The following is a 17,825-nucleotide window of genomic DNA, read 5'->3' as shown; positions in this document are numbered from 1 at the left end:
TAACAAAAAGTTAGCAATTATAAGATTAGAAATTCTGTCAATACCAGCTTTGTCATATTATTAGAAACACAAGGGGAGTATTAAATAGAATATGATACTCTGAATTGCTCAAATATTCACCTCAGGACAGTTAAGGTACCTTGAGCCTCAGTATTTCATATATAGATTAAGCTTACATACTCAACATCTTTCTTTAAAGTTTTTTTTTTTTCTTTTTTGTGGTACGCGGGCCTCTCACTGTTGTGGCCTCTCCCATTGCAGAGCGCGCAGGCTCAGCGGCCATGACCCATGGGCCCAGCCGCTCCACGGCATGTGGGATCTTCCCGGACCGGGGCACGAACCCGTGTCCCCGGCATTGGCAGGTGGACTCCCAACCACTGCGCCACCAGGGAAGCCCACAAACAACAATTTGAACAACACTTCACCAAAGAAGATAATAAAGACCAAAAAATGCTCAACATCATATCTCAGTAGGGAAATACAATTCCATTTATATGACTTCTGGAAAACGCAAAACTTTAAGGACAGAAAATGTATCTGCAGTTGCCAGAAGCTCAGGTTCAAGTAAGGGGTTGACTACAAAGGGGCACAAGGGAATTTTTTGGATCGATGAACTGTTCTGTATATTAACTGTATGGGAGTTATATGACTATGCTTTTGTCAAAATTCACAGAATGTACTCTAAGAAAAGTGAACTTCATATAAATTATATCTTAATTTTTTAAATGAAAAATAATCACATTCTCTAGAAATTCCTACCAAAACATAGCTGACCCCCCTGACTCTTTAATTTTTGATTCTTGCCTTTAAAATATACCTATTTTATACAGTGAGTAAGCAGTGCAGCCTCAATGATGTTATATTAGCATGACTAAAGATCAATTTCGCTCAGGATTTCAGGCTACAGTCTTTCCTAATTTAATTGTGCAGTCATTACTTAAAACTTCCATTGTCTTCTCAACTTTGCATGAGTAAAAACTGTAAAACTTGGTCTCCTTTGACTGTCAACTCTATTATTTACTCCATATATAACCAAAACACAATTCTTTGCATTGCATTCAGGGAGATATATAAATCTGGATATTCTGATTCTGAACAACCTTAGAAAAGAAGGGTGTATTCTAAGATACTCTGGCAATTCCAAATGACATTGGCACATGAATATATAATAATTTTTTCTAAAACACCTTTTTTCATAATTCCTTGCTCAAAAACATTAGTGATTCACCAGAGTCACTAAACTTAGCTGGCATTCAAGGTTCTCCATGATTTGGTGTCAATCTGCTGTTCCAATCATATTTCTACCACTCTCAGACACAAATCCTCCATTCTGTACCAAATGGCCTCATGATCTGTTCATTCCAAATTCTGAAATATCCTCCATGAATTATCTCAGCTTAAACACTCCTAGTTACTAGTCATTCAAAAGACTTACGTCTTTATTTGAAGACACGCTGATTTCACCCTTCTGTGAATTCACGTACATTCATTACCTATGGTATTCATTTGTCATTACAAACAACCTTATGTTCCTGTTTTACTTATGAATGTCATTCTCATACTCTATAATAGTTTCTTGCAGGCAGATACTGTTTCTCAAATGCTTCTTGTATCCTCAGGAATACAAAAGGTACTCAACAAATATTTAGAGAAAAAAATTAATGTGGAAGTTAATTTTAAATTAATTTTAAATCCCTTTAATTTCAGATTAATTTTAAATTAATTTAAAATACTTACACAACGTTCTGGAAAAGCTTACTTTATAGCTTGAGAGACTAAAGCTAGGGGCACTAGACTTTGCTCCCTGAGGTTTGCTGCTATATCACATTCATCTTCATATTTCCAGAGTTGAATACAATGTCTGACACATGGAAAACGCTCAAATATCTAAATATTTAACTAAATTTCACTTTCTAAGGCCACAAAGTAGGAAATGGAACCCTGGAGTTCTATCCCAATCCCCCCAAGATTATATTAGTGCCTTGAAATGTTCTCTATTTCTCATATTTCTTCAGATTCTCCCTGAACAGACTACAAACATCAAAAAGACAAAACTGTGCTTTCTCCCCTCTTTAAAGCTCACAGAGCAATTATTACAGGACATGCACAGTAGGGCAGAAAATATTTCTGTCCGATTTCTTAAAAGTAACAGAAAGGCAGCTTATATATACTTCTCTGCCCCGTGAAAAAACATACCAGTTACTACTCTTCCTACTAGGAAGATTTATTTTTTATCATCTTTAGCACAAATTCTAGAATGCTATCTGCCAGCTCCCATGCCCCAATAAATATGCATCCACAAGCAATTATGGAGATAGATAGCTTATGGGGAGGGGCTACTCTTTGGTCAGGTCCCAATGCTGGCCTGTGGTTAGGTGGAAGGGTAAGTGGGGGTGGGGGGCGGCCCTGTGATAAATTACTGCCCACTCTGCTTAGGGGTATTTATCACAGCCCGCTGTCAGGTAAATCACTGGAAAAACACCTCTTCGGTAATTAATGTGAAGTGACGGATGGACAGCCCCTGGTCCCATTAATCAGGAACATCAGCAGCCTACTGAGATTATGAATGTCAGGATGCATAAACTGCCGGTGGATCAATAGGCCCAGGAAGTCATCCAAGGCTCTCATTTCCGAGGCATCTCCGGTACATTAGGCTCCCTCGACCCCTCCCCGAGTCTAAAATGAAAAGCAAGGCTTCAGAACAAAGGGCAAGAGCTGAGGTCTAAAGTGACCACTGAAAGAAAACAGTCAAAGAATGTGGCCATGGCTAGGGAAGTCACCAGGATAGGTAACATGAGCACAGAGCTATACTGACCAAGAGGCTCTCAGAAGTCTCAGTGCACTGGAAAAGCAGGGAGATAACAGTTAACATTCAATACTCAGAGTCTGATTATCTATTTTAGGGGTAATCCAGCTTCTTGCTTCTAATCTTTTACCCTTTTTCCTGTCCACATTTTCCTTTCTTTCATATTGGCACCACTAATACAGAGTAGAGAGAAATAAGCAATTTCTGCTATCTAACAACCTAGGTAAAAATTTCAATTTTAGAGGAAAAAGAATCTGTATAAAATAAAATCATTGAATTATCCCTGAATTTAATTTAGCCTCATCCCTCATTACCATGACGAACTGAGAATTGCCAGCAGAAGTACCCACAGTGTTTACAATTGAGAAAAAGGTGATCTTCCTGATTCATTAGCATTTACAAAGCCGCCTGCCAATATACGACATGGGTTAAAGGCTAAACTGTGTGGTAGGATTCCAGAGAAATTAAATCAGCTCTTAATTCTATTTCTTCTCCAAGTCAAACAAAACATTCTCCATCAAAAGAGTCTGCTCAACTTGTAAAACAGAATGGACCTGAAAGAGAATTACTGTTTGCTCGTCACCCAAAGTTTAGTCATATTTGTATAGGAGATTCGGCTGTTCTTCAGCCTCGTACTGAACACACTCTAGGCTGGCAGTGGCGGGAATGTGACTGCACTTGCTGTCACATCCCGCCAGACCCCAGCGCGGTGCTCTGTGGTCAGACTAAGGCCAAGGATGCAAGCGTTGGTTACAAAGTGTCTCAGAGTTACGGCTGCCTGTTCCGCTAAATGTCATTTCATCCTACTGATGGATGGATGGACAGATGGCTGCTTGGTGAAAGCAGCATTATCAGGCAGCTTCTATGAAGCCTCTGAATGATGGATAGCCCTCTTTCTACTTTCTCCAAACCACCATCGATCCAAGCCATATTTCAACGGTCAGAAGCCCAGTAATATTAAGACACGCAATCAGGTTAAGTTACTTGCAGTGTAAACCTTTAGAACAGAAATTCTAACACCTCTGCTTTGCTGTCAGGAACTAGGCTGAAAATGTTACAGTCCATTCTTTCTAGCTGCTAACCCAATGAATTCCAACGGCTCAAAGCCCAACAGCTGGGCTCCATTCCTAGGAGCACTTGAAAAGCTAACTTGCCTGCCAAATTTTTTACTAGCCAGTTCTGTGAAATGAATTCTGCAGTTGTAGTGAACAGATCTGTGACTATGCATATCCAGTGGAGTGTGAAGCTATTAGAAGCATACAAACCATGCAGAGTTTGTCAGTGATATATAATCACTAGCCTCAAACGTGTGGTGCCCTGGATATACCAAGTTGGCATGACTACCAACATCAAGGAGGGTGATTAAAACCAGGATAGATTAAAATTTTGTCTTTTGCACATAATCCTAAAATGCTGTTTCTATCTAGCTCGCCTGGCTGGCTTCTACTCTCTTGTGTACATATCAAATCATAAGTACTAATCCTTGCCTGTTTTCACAAGCACACTTTTACATCCACTTGTCTGTCACCTTCTAGACACTTATCTCAGCTTGTTTATTTGGACTACATGCCCTCTTTGTTGCTTCCATGTTATCCTGTGCCCTCAGACTCATACAACTGGACTCTATATCAAAGTTACTTCCATTCATGTGGTTAAAGAAATGGACTCTGAATCCAGCTTTGTGATATAGATTCCTAGACCCCACATGCCCTCTCTTTCTAAGCTCACTCATCCCCAGATGACTTCTCTAAATGCTTCACTATCAACTATACCCCAAATCAGCTTGGCTTGGCTCGTGGTCCTGCCCTTCTTGACTGACTGGCTGCCACTCTGAGCCAATGTTCAGAGAATTTGTTTGTATTTGTTTTGGGGGTTAGAAAAATGTCTCAGTGGAGTGGCAATTGTCGTTCTTCTTGCCATAATGGTAGTTTACTTTAATACTTTAATATTTGTGCCTTAACAACACCTATAGTTCTATTCCTAGCAAAAAGAAAAAGAAAAAAAATCATGTGCTATTTTTATAAGATATTGCTTAATTATAATGTCTTATCAAGAATAGCAGTGTTGGGTGGGAGGGAGGGAGACACAAGAGGGAAGAGATATGGGAACATATGTATATGTATATGTATGACTGATTCACTTTGTTATAAAGCAGAAACTAACACACCATTGTAAAGCAATTATACCCCAATAAAGATGTTTAAAAAAAAAAGAATAGCAGTGTCCTTCACATAAACATTAAAGAATTTTTACAGAATCTTAAATTACATTATTGAAAAAGACTGTATAGGTCAGAATTCAAATAAAGAAATTGAGGATCAGAGCTTGTAATGTGCATGGTTAGATAGATACTAAGTAGCAAAGCAAAACTGGAACCCAGATTTCAATTAAAAGTATTGTGCTTATTTTATTATATTTCTCAGACATCCCACTTTCATTCTTGGGATTTCAGAGGGAGTGAGGGTAATAAGGACTGAATGTCATTTGTATGTGTGCCTGTGTGTTTGTGGGGAGGAAGGTGTCCACAAGTAATTTAAATTTAGCCACTCATACTATTGTGCTTCCCATCAAAGTTGCCAATGGGTCATCTGAGAGTCACTCTCTACCTTAGAGAACAAAATTAGATGAATCCCTGACAACTAGAAACCGCTACCTTTCTCTTCTCCCTTCTTTACCTAGAAGGTTGAAAAGAAAAAAAGCAGAAAGATGTCTAATTCAAGTAGAATCGTAACAGCAAGAAGCTCCACAACTTAAATTAAATGGATAGAGGAGCAATGTGTCCTCTTAATTTCCAAGGTTGTCACATACTGGTCAAATACAGAGCACAAGCTGACTGATTGGACTTCACCCTCTGTTGGTGAAAATGTGTCACTGCTGCATTTCCTGATTGTCAAGCTACTCCATACAGATCTTTATACCTTACAGCTAGCTGAAAAAGACCTTGGAAAATCATGTCCTATAACCTCCTCATTTTAAAGATGAGGAAACTGTTTGAGGAATTTACTTAAGACTTGTAGCTGTTTGAGTGGTAAGTGAGACCAGAGCCCAGATCTCCCATCAACTAAACTAAGTAGTTTGATCACCATCATAGCTGCCTTAACCGGTTTTCCACCTAGTATATATACTCAGGATATACTAGCTGAGCAAAGTTTAATCAGGAAGTCAATTGTGCTGCAAAAATAATCACATAATACACATCAAAATACAAAAAAAAATCACATAATACACATCAAAACCAAATATATTATTCACACTAATGCACATCTTCATTAGTAAATGATCAGGATGACTTTTCCCTCCCATTCCCACAAAAATGTCCTCGAACATTGGACAAGAACTCTACTACAACTATTCTTAGGACCAGACAAAACATTTCTCCTAGGAATTCAAAAAAAGGCAACTCCTCAGAAAAAATAACTGGTGGTAGGTGAATAATAAGGAATGACAATTCTTTAAACTCTTATTTTATTTCTATATACGCCCTAAGTTCATAGAAAAGCTGTTTTATTTGCATTAACCAAATACACGTTAGAATAATCAATTTATTTACAAGGCTATCTCAAGCCAACACAAAGATCCTTTCCTTTCACTAAAAAGTCTTTTTATAGAGTTTCTATTTGGTTAAGAAAGATCTATTAAGCAATAGATTAAGCAAGAGAACAGTGACATATTTTTCAAAATCTGCTGCTGTGAATCACATCTAATTACGTTTTCTGTTCCATTAAGGTGTAGGCTCTACAAGCGAAAGTGAAGTAGTGGCAAAGTAGTACCAACAGTAGTAGCAGAGGAAGAGAAAGAAAAATTAAACAGCTACCTACCATTCAATGAGGACTTAGATATGACAGGGACCGTGCTACATATTTCATATATCTAATTTCTCACTTGATTCCAACTATAATACTATGAGGTAAATACTATTACCTCAATTTTACAAATGAGAAACCTGAAGCTTAAATAACTCAAGATCACACAGCTTCTAAGTGTTGGTTAGGATTTCAAAGCCCCTGCTTTTAACTACTACACTAGATTGCCTGATATTCAGCAAGATGATCTCTTACAATCATCTATTAATTTCATAAATATCAACAATTTGCTTAGAATCTGTATAAATGCATAGCAACCAAAGAGAGCTCAAAGACTGCTGCAGTAAAACAGGAAAATCGACTAGGATAAGAATGAAAGATTAATGCATTCATGGCATGACTACTCCCAATAACCTTCCAGACTTAAAAGTGCTGACAATAATAATCTACTACAATCTCTGAAACTTCCTCATTCACCTTGCCTCATCCTCAAAGCCATATGGTGAAGAACCTCACCAGGTGTCAGGAGAGGAACTCCCTCTCTTCTATTCCCCGTAAGAATAATCTCTATACTTCTTCCTGCCAACTGCCCTGACCATTTGAAAACGTTACCCTTCTCTACATACTTCCCTTTCTCCAGAGGCACATGGGAACACGGGAACAATGACCAGTGAAACTGATGACACAGTTCCTAGACTGCAGGAGCCTTCAAAGCAGAATATAGGGTGCACTTTCAAATCTGAATCTAAAAAGAAAAGAAACTTGTACATAAAATACCTGCTGCAGAAGGTATTTTCAGATGTCATCTTAAACAGAATATAACAGTTACAGTATTTTAATATTAGTCTGCTTCAGACATTTACAGCCTTCGCCTCTGCGCATGCAGTTGAACAAAGAATATAGCTTGCATAACTGGAAGAAACATTTCACAAAAAATGTGAGTATCAAGACAATGAAAGATGATTGTCTGGATAGATGATTCCAATGGGATCTTGAGGGCCCCAAAATATGTAAACAAACTATGGCATGAAAAGGTTTTTCTTACAACATAACACAATTCACACTCCCAACTTATTTTACACTCCGCTGGCCACAGTCGCCATGCATTGGCACCAACTGATTTCATGCTTTACAGGCTGGGAAACAGTCCGCAACTTAGTCTCTTTCACACTCCACTGATGTGGTAACCCCATGGCTCACCAACTTAACTGTTCCAAATTTAATGTTTGTACCTACTGTTGACCACCTCAAAAGGTAGTCAGATCAAAGCTTTAATATAACTGAACAACACCAATATAATGTGTAACAGAAATGTAGAGAGAAAAGTCTGCTACCAGCTCTGTATATATACCTGGTGGTAGGGAGAGGAGAGGAAAACTCCCTCCTAAAATTTCTTTCCCTCACTATACATCTGGAGGTTGGTCTGTCCTTCTAGACTTATTTGAAATTAGTTCCTCTCCTGGGTCTCTCCTGGGTTGCATTGATATCCTGTACTTGACAATAAAAGAGTTGAAATGAATAAGGCTTTCAGGGCTGTGCCTCAAACCTGACATACATTAAGCTTGATTTTTTTCCCCTTTAGGATTCACAAACTAAAGCTAATAAACCATTAAGTAAATTTTGAAAGTAGAGACTACTAGGCTTAATCTGTGCTAAGTGTCTTATATATGTTATCTCATTTGACCCCAAGCACATTCTAAGAGGTAGCTATTATTTTCTCAATTTTACAGATGAGAAATCTGAAACTTACTTAAGATCACACAGCTTCCAAGTGTTGGTTAGGATTTCGAAGTCCCTGCACTTAACTACTACAGTAGACTAGAATACATACCTTCTAAAAAATGGGGTAAAATAAAGCATAGCATAGTTTTAAAAAACAGAAATACCAAAGTGCAATAATAACAAAAGAGAATAATTGTAAAGGAGATGGAGTACTTATGTTAGAGATATAGTTACAACAACTCTATGTCTCCTTCCTCTTTGTAGCTACAGTACCAAGTGTGAAAGCCAAATGTGGCTAAGAAACTGAGACACCAAAAGAAGCAAGCTTCATTTTAAAGCAGGCAAAGAAAACATCAGATAATTAATAAAAGCTTCTCTTATACGCAGATTGAAAGTTTACTAATTAGAGTTTCAAGAATAACAAACAATTATCTTAGAATACAGTGATATCTTCAGAGAACTGCCCCTTTAAGGATCAGGAAGACTGTACAGAGTGCTACAAAAGGTTTTCGAAGTAGAATAATCTACTGAACAAACATGGCTCAGGTACTAAATCCTATTCTAATCTATTATTTTTATGATACAAAAAGCAAGATAAATGTTAAAGGTTGGTAAAAGCTAACAATAGGTGATGGTATTTTCTTGCAGCAAACAAATATTTATTAAGTGCACATATTGTACTGAGACCTATGCTGGGACAGTGGAAACTGTAAAGTTGGACCACAAGAACATGGTTTGAACCACATGAATAATGTAGCCTCCTCTTTAAGTTATCTTTACTCAATTGGGAAGATAAGAAATTTTAGAAAAACAAAAAAAGTTGTTTTAAGGTAGTATATAATTGCCAAACAAAGAGAAAAGTTGTAAATGATAAAAAGAGAGCTATCACTTAGGGCCTGGAATAGCTGAAGAAGATGTCAAAAGGTAGGAGGAACTGGAAGCTGGTTTGCAGACTGAGAATTGAAGGGAGATATTCCAAGTAAAAGGAATAGCCTGAACAATTTGAAGAGGCAGTAAGCAAAAAGCATTATTTTGGGACTTTCCTGGTAACACAGTGGTTAAGAATCCACCTGCCAATGCAGGGCACATGGGTTCGAGCCCTGGTCTGGGAAGATCCCACATGCTGCCGAGCAACTAAGCCTGTGTGCCACAACTACTGAAGCCCACGTGCCTAGAGCCCATGCTCCACAACAAGAGAAGCCACTGCAATGAGAAGCCCGCACACCGCAACAAAGAGTAGCCCCCGCTCGCAGCAACTAGAGAAAGCCTACGTGCAGCAACGAAGTCCCAATGCAGCCAAACATAAATAAATTAAATAAATAAATTTTTTTAAAAAAAGCATTATTTTGGAGACAGCTATAGAAACTACTAGAGCCAAAGGTTCAATATAGGAAAGTGTGGAACATTCTGCCAGAAAGATTGTTTTCAGCCTGGAGGGCGTTCAACACTAGGTTTAGACATTCAGTACCCCAAGCAATGGAGAGTCAAGTCTAGACCATACAGACAATTCCTGAGAAGTGATACTATTATGACTGTGTCTCTAGTTCTCCATACCTTCCCTTACACCATCTGCCCATTCATTTACCCTGTCATCTTTTTAATAGGCACCATCAGGTAAAGGTGATGAGACAGCACACAATGTTAACACTGACATCTCTCTTATGCTTGCTTAACCCGATGGTATCAATGAGCAAGTGTAACATTTAACCAAAACCCAGAAACAGGATCAACAGGAGGGATGGGCTCCAAAACACTGTGCCCCAAGTCTAATCCCATACTCAGTAACAAACATTACATCTAGGGGAGCAATCAAATACACTTATTTTGTATAACCATTCTCAGAACCAGAGAAAGAAGTGAACCAAAGCCTGCCCCACATCATATTCTACTCCACAATCCAAATAATACCCAGAAACTCATGCCTTGATACCTGATGAAGACTCCTATAGTTGGCCAAGTGTTTCTGAAACAAATAGCTGGTGATATATGGATATGTGTATAAAATCTAATAAACAAATAAGTAACAGGATATACATTTGTCTGAGATAAAAGCCCAGTCATTTTGGATCTAGATATGGTAACTGGCCTTACTACCATTGCAACAGTTCCTAGAAAAGATAAAGACCCATCCCCATTACACTGATTTTTATAGTTTCATTTTCCAGCATGAAGTGATATTTCTAGTCTCTTCAAAACTTTTCAATCCATCCAATCCCTACTCTCATCAATAGAACATCTAACCTTACAGTTTTGAAGACAGAATAAAACAATAACAGCTTGAAAGGAAAAGTAAAACACACTACTTCTACCCCACCAAAACCAACTCCAGCTGTTCGTTTCACAATTGTATCAGCAGAGCTAACAAGGAGAATAGCTACCATTCTAATTGCCCACAGAACCTGAGATGCTTTGCTCTTCTCTCATTTCTCCCCCTTCCCATCTCCTCTGTAACTTGCACACGACCACCTCACTCTGCTGTCCATCCTCCCCAACTGCTGCCCAACAATTCACAGGCTGCCACAGATTGTCAGCACTGTGTTTGGGGACTTGAGAATTACCCCTGTGGGACAGCTCAGTGTGTTAGGACAGCATTTGCCCGGACACAATGTCGCTCTTTATAGCCAGTTGCAAATTAGTTTCTTCTTAAAAAAAATAATACTCTCAATAAGACAGGTACAAGGAGATTTTAAATAACCAAGATTAAAACTCACTTGGTTTGCTCTGAGATCTGGGCCGTTTCAGAGTCAGGTACAATAAAATCCCATGCCTCTACTCACACGAGCCATGCACATCATCTAGGAACATCTGAAGTCAGCTTTCCAATGCTAACAGAAGCAAAGAGGCTACCAAAAAACATATCAAAGGAGAATCTTCCTTCCCCTTTTTTCTGTGCCTATGGCTCCTCATCCTTAAATTTTATTTGACAGTACTTTGTTTTAAGCTCAGCTCTCGATATCAACATTAAAAGGAAATTCTGGAAATCACCAGTATCGTTTCATTATAGTTTCCATCCAATTCTTTGCCATGTGCTTCAGCAGCACACAAGTACAGTCATCTTCTGACAGCTGCTGTGCCTGACCCTCTGAAAAATCCTTCATCCCATATATCAGCTTCCCGGTTGCCACTGGCTACACATGAGAGTCAGAAGCTGGAACAGACTGAAAAGATCATCAGAGGATGTGGGGAAGAAAAACCTCTCACAAAACAGCAGGTCATATCAACTTAAGTCTTCTTAGAAAAAAGAATTAAAAATAAACACCTATACAGTAATATTTTAAAAATTAAAATCAGTTTTACTAGTTATCTAATTAGTTTTCATTTCTAAGTTCTTTGATAGCATTACTCATTCTGCTTTATTATGCTTTACTGAGGATTTAATTGCCCACCTAGTCTTCCCGAATCAGTTCATCAAACCTCTACAATAAAACTGCATCTTTGCTGCTCCCTAACTGAACTACAGGGAAGCTAGAGCTGGACAGGAAGGATGTTAATTCTCAGTTCTTACAGTAGAAAGAGACTGAAAAGAGCAAAGATAGTAATTCAACTTTGAGAACTAATTCCAGTATTTAACCAGCCCCTGTTCTCTCTACAACAAAACCAAAATTTAAGAAAGACAGTAAATAGAAGCAAGAAAATCTTCAAAAGACCTTGAATGCCTTTCAGGATATTGCCACTTTCAAACTTGTTTTACATGAGAGTTACAAAATAAAATGACACTTAAAAGAACAAAATATAAGCAAACAGAGTAAATAAACAATATTTCTAAAATATACATAAGTATAGTTAACTGACTTACCAAATAAGTGACATTTATTTTTTGAATAATAAAACTCTAGAACGTGCAGATAGACCGTGTCTGAGGCAAATGGTACAAAAAGTTCCCTTCTGACAGATAGCAGCCTCACCTGGAAAATAACAGTAATAAAAGTTACTTTTATAAAAATATGTAGTTACCACTTCTTTGACACCTGTCTGTGCATTTAACTTTCATGATCTCATTTCATGAATACTAACAGTTTAACACAATGATTTACCATAGAAAGTGCATTGAAAATAAACACACACTTTTTAGAAGCTCAACAACAAAACAGAATAAGGAAATGTCATCTCTCATTCTCAGTCCTCTGAGAACTAGTCTGAGGGGGACAAAACATCTACTAACTGCCATCAAAAAAAGAGAGACAGAGAGATAAGAAAATAATACAAATGATCAAAACACAAAAAGATGTTCAACTTCTAGTCATTACTATAGTTCTAACTTTTAGGATGGCACATGGTGGATGTTCAGTAAGAATATGCTGAGTGGGGCTTCCCTGGTGGCGCAGTGGTTGAGAGTCCGCCTGCCGATGCAGGGGACACGGGTTCGTGCCCCGGTCCAGGAAGATCCCACATGCCACGGAGCGGCTGGGCCCGTGAGCCATGGCCGCTGAGCCTGCGCGTCCGGAGCCTGTGCTCCGCAACAGGAGAGGCCACAACAGTGAGAGGCCCGCATACCACAAAAAAAAAAAAAAAAAAAAAAAGAATATTTTGAGCGGATGGCTGGATGGATGAATAAAAAATAAACCTTATCAGTTAGCAAAGAAAAAATAAATCACATCAGTTAGCAAAGAAATCCAAAATAAATATATTTTTTTACCCATCAAACTGGTAAAGATGAAAAAAAGAGCAATAAGGTCCTGTTTTGGTAAGTACAGACTAAACAGGACTCCACCCTGTTCATGGAGGTACACATTTTATTAATGTAGAAAGCATTTTAACAATATTTCAAAATCTTTTATATATCAAAGGACCTTTGGACCAGGCAATTCTCCTTCAAAGAATGTGTCATAAGGAAATAACTGGATTTCTACAGGATACTTATTCCACAACTATTTATATTAGTGAAAAATTATAAATAACTTTAATGTCCATCTATATGGGCCAGGTTAAATTATGGTACATTTATACTATGGAAAACAATACAGACATTAAAAAGAATAATGTGGGGCTTCCCTGGTGGCACAGTGGTTAAGAATCCGCCTGCCAATGCAGGAGACACGGGTTCAAGCCCTGGTCTGGGAAGAGCTCACATGCCGCTGAACAACTAAGCCCGTGTGCCACAACTATTGAAACCCGCGCGCCTAGAGCCTGTGCTCCCAACAAGAGAAGCCACCACAATGAGAAGCCTGCACACCACAACGAAGAGTAGCCCCCACTCGCCGCAACCAGAGAAAAGCCCGCGTGCAGCAACAAAGACCCAACACAGCCAAAAATAAAATAAGTAAAATAAATTTATTTTTAAAAAAACAATAATGTAGTTCTACAAATACTGGCATAAAAATCTACAAACCATATTAATAAGTTTTTAAGAAATGGAGAATTTAACAAGAAGTGTTCAAAAACAATATAAAGAAAACTTTAAAACATTCCTGAAAGACAAAAAGTAGATTTGAACAAATGGAAAGATATTCCTCATTCTTGGATGGAAAACTCAACATCATAAAGATGTCAGTTCTTCCTAAATTAATTTATAAACTTAATGTAATCCCAATAAAAATCTCAATATGAGCAAGCTTTTTTACAGAGACAGACAGCTGATACTAAAATTCAACAGAAAAATAAACTTGTAAGAATAGCCAATAAAACATAAAAAATTTTAAAGCTAGCCCTTGATATACTATCAAGCCTCTATAATTAAAAGTGTGATAATGATGCAGGAATAAACAAACTGGTATAAAAGAACAGAAGTCCAGAAATAAACTCAATGGAAACTTAATATAGGATAAAGGTGGCATTTCAAGATATTGGGCAAGATTGTACTTTTTAAAGAAAATATGTTGAAACAAGTAATTAGCATCTAGAAAAAGATTAGTAACTCATACATTATGCATTAAAATAATTCCAAATGAATCAGGGATCCAAATGTAACAACTAAAACCATACAAGTACTAGAAGAAAACGTGTGTGAATTCCTCTTTACCCTGGGTAAAGGGAAAGGTTTTCTAATTATAACCCAAAATTCAGATGCAACAAAAGACTGAAAAATTGGACCACATAAAAGCTCAAACACATGCACAGATGCACAGACACACACACACACACACACACACACACACACAGTAAAAGACAACTGACAAACTGGGAGAAAATATGTGCAACATATATCACTATAAACAGCTAATATATATATATTTATTTATATATATATATATTTTTAAAGACACTTAAAAATCGAGGGAGAAAACATCAAAAACCTGATAGAAAAATGAATTTTAAAATACAAGACAATTCACACAAAAAGATATTAAAATGGCCTTTATATATTCTATGAAAAGATCATTAACTACTACTAAGTGAATATTAAAACTGTATCGAGATACTATCTTTTGAACTATAAATGGTTAGCAAAAATTTAAAAGCATACCAACATACTCTGATGATGAGGCTGTGGGAAAACTCATGCACTGCTGGTGGGAATTCAAATACGTACAACCCCCACAGAAAGGGATTTAGCAATACTTAAGAAAAACATATTTGCTTTTAAACTTTTGACCCAACTCTCCTATTTTAGGGATTTACCCAAACATACATTTCCAACGTACAAAAATATATATAAACAGGGTTATAAACTGCAGCAATGTTTATAAATTCAAAATACTGGAAATGGGGCTTCCCTGGTGGCGCAGTGGTTGAGAGTCCGCCTGCCGATGCAGGGGACACGGGTTCATGCCCCGGTCCGGGAAGATCCCACATGCCGCGGAGCGGCTGGGCCCGTGAGCCATGGCTGCTGAGCCTGCGCGTCCGGAGCCTGTGCTCCGCAACAGGAGAGGCCACAACAGTGAGAGGCCCGTGTACTGCAAAAAACAAACAAACAAACAAAAAACAAAACAAAATACTGGAAATGGCCATAGAGAATGGTTAACATCCTCACAATAGAGTACTATGCAACCCTAAGAGGGAGGAAAAGACAAAGGAAGGGAGGGAGGGAGGGAGGGAGGGCGAGCTCTACAAATTGATACAATATGGATACCAAAATATATTTAAGTGAAATGTTAAATTAAAAAAGGAAAGTACAAAAGACTATCTATAGTATGCTAAATTTTGTGTAAAAAGTTAAGAAATAAGAAAATAAACGTGTATCTCCTCATTCCTGGGGGAAAAACACACAAGAAGGATAATTCAGAGAATAAGATTGGTTACCTATAGAGGATGGGTGGAAACAGGGTGAAAAGGAAGAAGAAATGGGTGACAATGTTTTGAGTATATATATATATTTTTTTTAATACAATTCTGACTTTTGGAACCATATTAATGTTTCACATGCTCAAAAATAAATAAGATCAATTAGGATGGGGAGAAAAACTTAGAATACAATAGAAATGAACTGTACTTCAAATAACTAACATAACCACGTTGTACGAAGAATGTTGGGGAGAGAAAACTAATCCAAGTAACTTTTGAACATGGTTTCTTGCTCAGTGATGTCCAATAGAGAGACAATGGATGCCACATATGAAATTTAATATTTTCTAGTAGCCACATTAAAATAAAAATAGGTAAAATTTATTTTATAAATTTATTTTACCTAACATATCTAAAATATTTCAACACATAACCACCATATTATTTAAATATTAATGAGTATTTCACATTTCTTATTTCATACTAAGTTTTACTAACTTTACAAACTGTACAGTTCACACTCACAACACATCTCAATTCATCTGGGTTAGTGGCTACTTTATTGGCCAGTGGAGATTTAGACTATACGCCCACAGGCTACAGGAAAAAACTATAAACAAATATTGAACTCTACTTACTAGGTGTCTTTTAAGTAGTGGTATGAGTTAGCAATTCTTAAACTATTTTCTGGTATTCCAGGATTAGACCAATAAGTAAAAACATGAATAATGGGGGCAGGTTTCTCACTTTTGGAACAGGGAGTTATAAATACAGAATGAATAAACCCTGTAGTGTTGGACTGGAATCAGAGGTATCAATATAAACTCATTGCTTTCAGTAGACAGATAAAGATGTATATGAGCGTGTGTGGACACACACACATATCACATATTTCTATTTCCTAGATGTCTACTCAAAGGGCCTAAAGGCAATGATACTGACACCCAGCAGCACTGTCAATGGACATCTAGAGTCCAGATCCTGGCTTACAGAGTCATTCTCTACCAAAACAAACCAGAGCTCTTTGAGGAAATAACTTATTGCAGGACTCAGGCTGGGAGAGTGCAAGATAAGCCTAGAACATCTTGTGGTAAAAAGTGGGGAAGTGCTCCAAGAATGACAAGGGCAAGGCAAAAGGAGAAGGAATCAGCCTGAATGGGGCTCCCACTGGCCAAATCAGGAACAGCGTCAAAATAAATAATGAAATAAAGTATTATAAATAAGTGTATTAGACATGATGGAATTAGAAAATCGACATTTAGGAACCATCATGAAAATGATTCAGGCAGAAATCACCAATGGATACTAAAGTTAGTGAGTAAAAGTTCAAGGAGTAACAGGATATTTATAAAATCTCAAAGTATTTTTGCAAAGATGCCTCAAAATTACAAACAAAATGTCAATGCACTTAATCCCACTGAACTGTACACTTAAAACTGGTTAAAGTGATAGTTTCTGGCCTTACATTTCTGGTCTTTAATCCATTTTGAGCTTATTTTTGTGTATGGTATTAGGGAGTGTTCTAATCTCATACTTTTACAGGTACCTGTCCAGTTTTCCCAGCACCACTTATTGAAGAGGCTGTCTTTTCTCCACTGTATATTCTTGCCTCCTTTATCAAAGATAAGGTGACCATATGTGTGTGGGTTTATCTCTGGGCTTTCTATCCTGTTTCATTGATCTATATTTCTGTTTTTGTGCCAGTACCAAACTCTTAGAGGAAAACATAGGCAGAACACTCTATGACATAAATCACAGCAAGATCCTTTTTGACCCACCTCCTAGAGAAAGGGAAATAAAAACAAAAATAAACAAATGGGACCTAATGAAACTTAAAAGCTTTTGCACAGCAAAGGAAACCATAAACAAGACCAAAAGACAACCCTCAGAATGGGAGAAAATATTTGCAAATGAAAAAGGATTAATCTCCAAAATTTACAAGCAGCTCAGTATCAAAAAAACTAACAACCCAATCCAAATCAAACGTAGAATAGATAGCTAGTGGGAAGCAGCCGCATAGCACAGGGAGATCAGCTCGGTGCTTTGTGACCACCTAGAGGGGTGGGATAGGGAGGGTGGGAGGGAGGGAGACGCAAGAGGGAAGAGATGTGGGAACGTGTATATGTATAACTGATTCACTTTGTTATAAAGCAGAAACTAACACACCATTGTAAAGCAATTATACTCCAATAAAGATGTTAAAAAAATAATAAATTAAAAAAAATGGTTAAAGTGATAAAATTTTGTTATGTATATTTTACAACCAAGAAAAATTATAAAAGGAAAAATAGTGGAAAACCTGGCAGATACTACCTTAATGAAGTGATCCAAGA

The 17,825-nt window shown here is 37.5% G+C and overlaps 1 protein-coding gene across 4 annotated transcripts in view; it reads right to left on the bottom strand.

The window, feature by feature from the left end:
- R3HCC1L (R3H domain and coiled-coil containing 1 like) overlaps positions 1-17,825 on the bottom strand; it is a 74,178-nt gene that overhangs the window by 42,869 nt on the left and 13,484 nt on the right. For 2 of the 4 annotated variants that reach the window (XM_024734981.1, XM_024734982.1), the window contains exon 2: positions 12,128-12,236. The exons of the other annotated variants lie outside the window; for them this stretch is intronic. The gene's annotated coding sequence lies outside the window, so the exon portion shown is untranslated. The remainder of the gene's footprint in view (positions 1-12,127; positions 12,237-17,825) is intronic. 4 annotated transcript variants of the gene reach the window in all.

This window comes from Neophocaena asiaeorientalis, unplaced genomic scaffold, assembly GCF_003031525.2.
Source record: "Neophocaena asiaeorientalis asiaeorientalis breed wild unplaced genomic scaffold, Neophocaena_asiaeorientalis_V1.1 scaffold240, whole genome shotgun sequence".
Taxonomy (NCBI): Eukaryota; Metazoa; Chordata; class Mammalia; order Artiodactyla; family Phocoenidae; genus Neophocaena; species Neophocaena asiaeorientalis.
The sequence above is the reverse complement of the archived record's forward strand: the minus strand, read 5'-3'. Positions and strand labels throughout refer to the sequence as shown.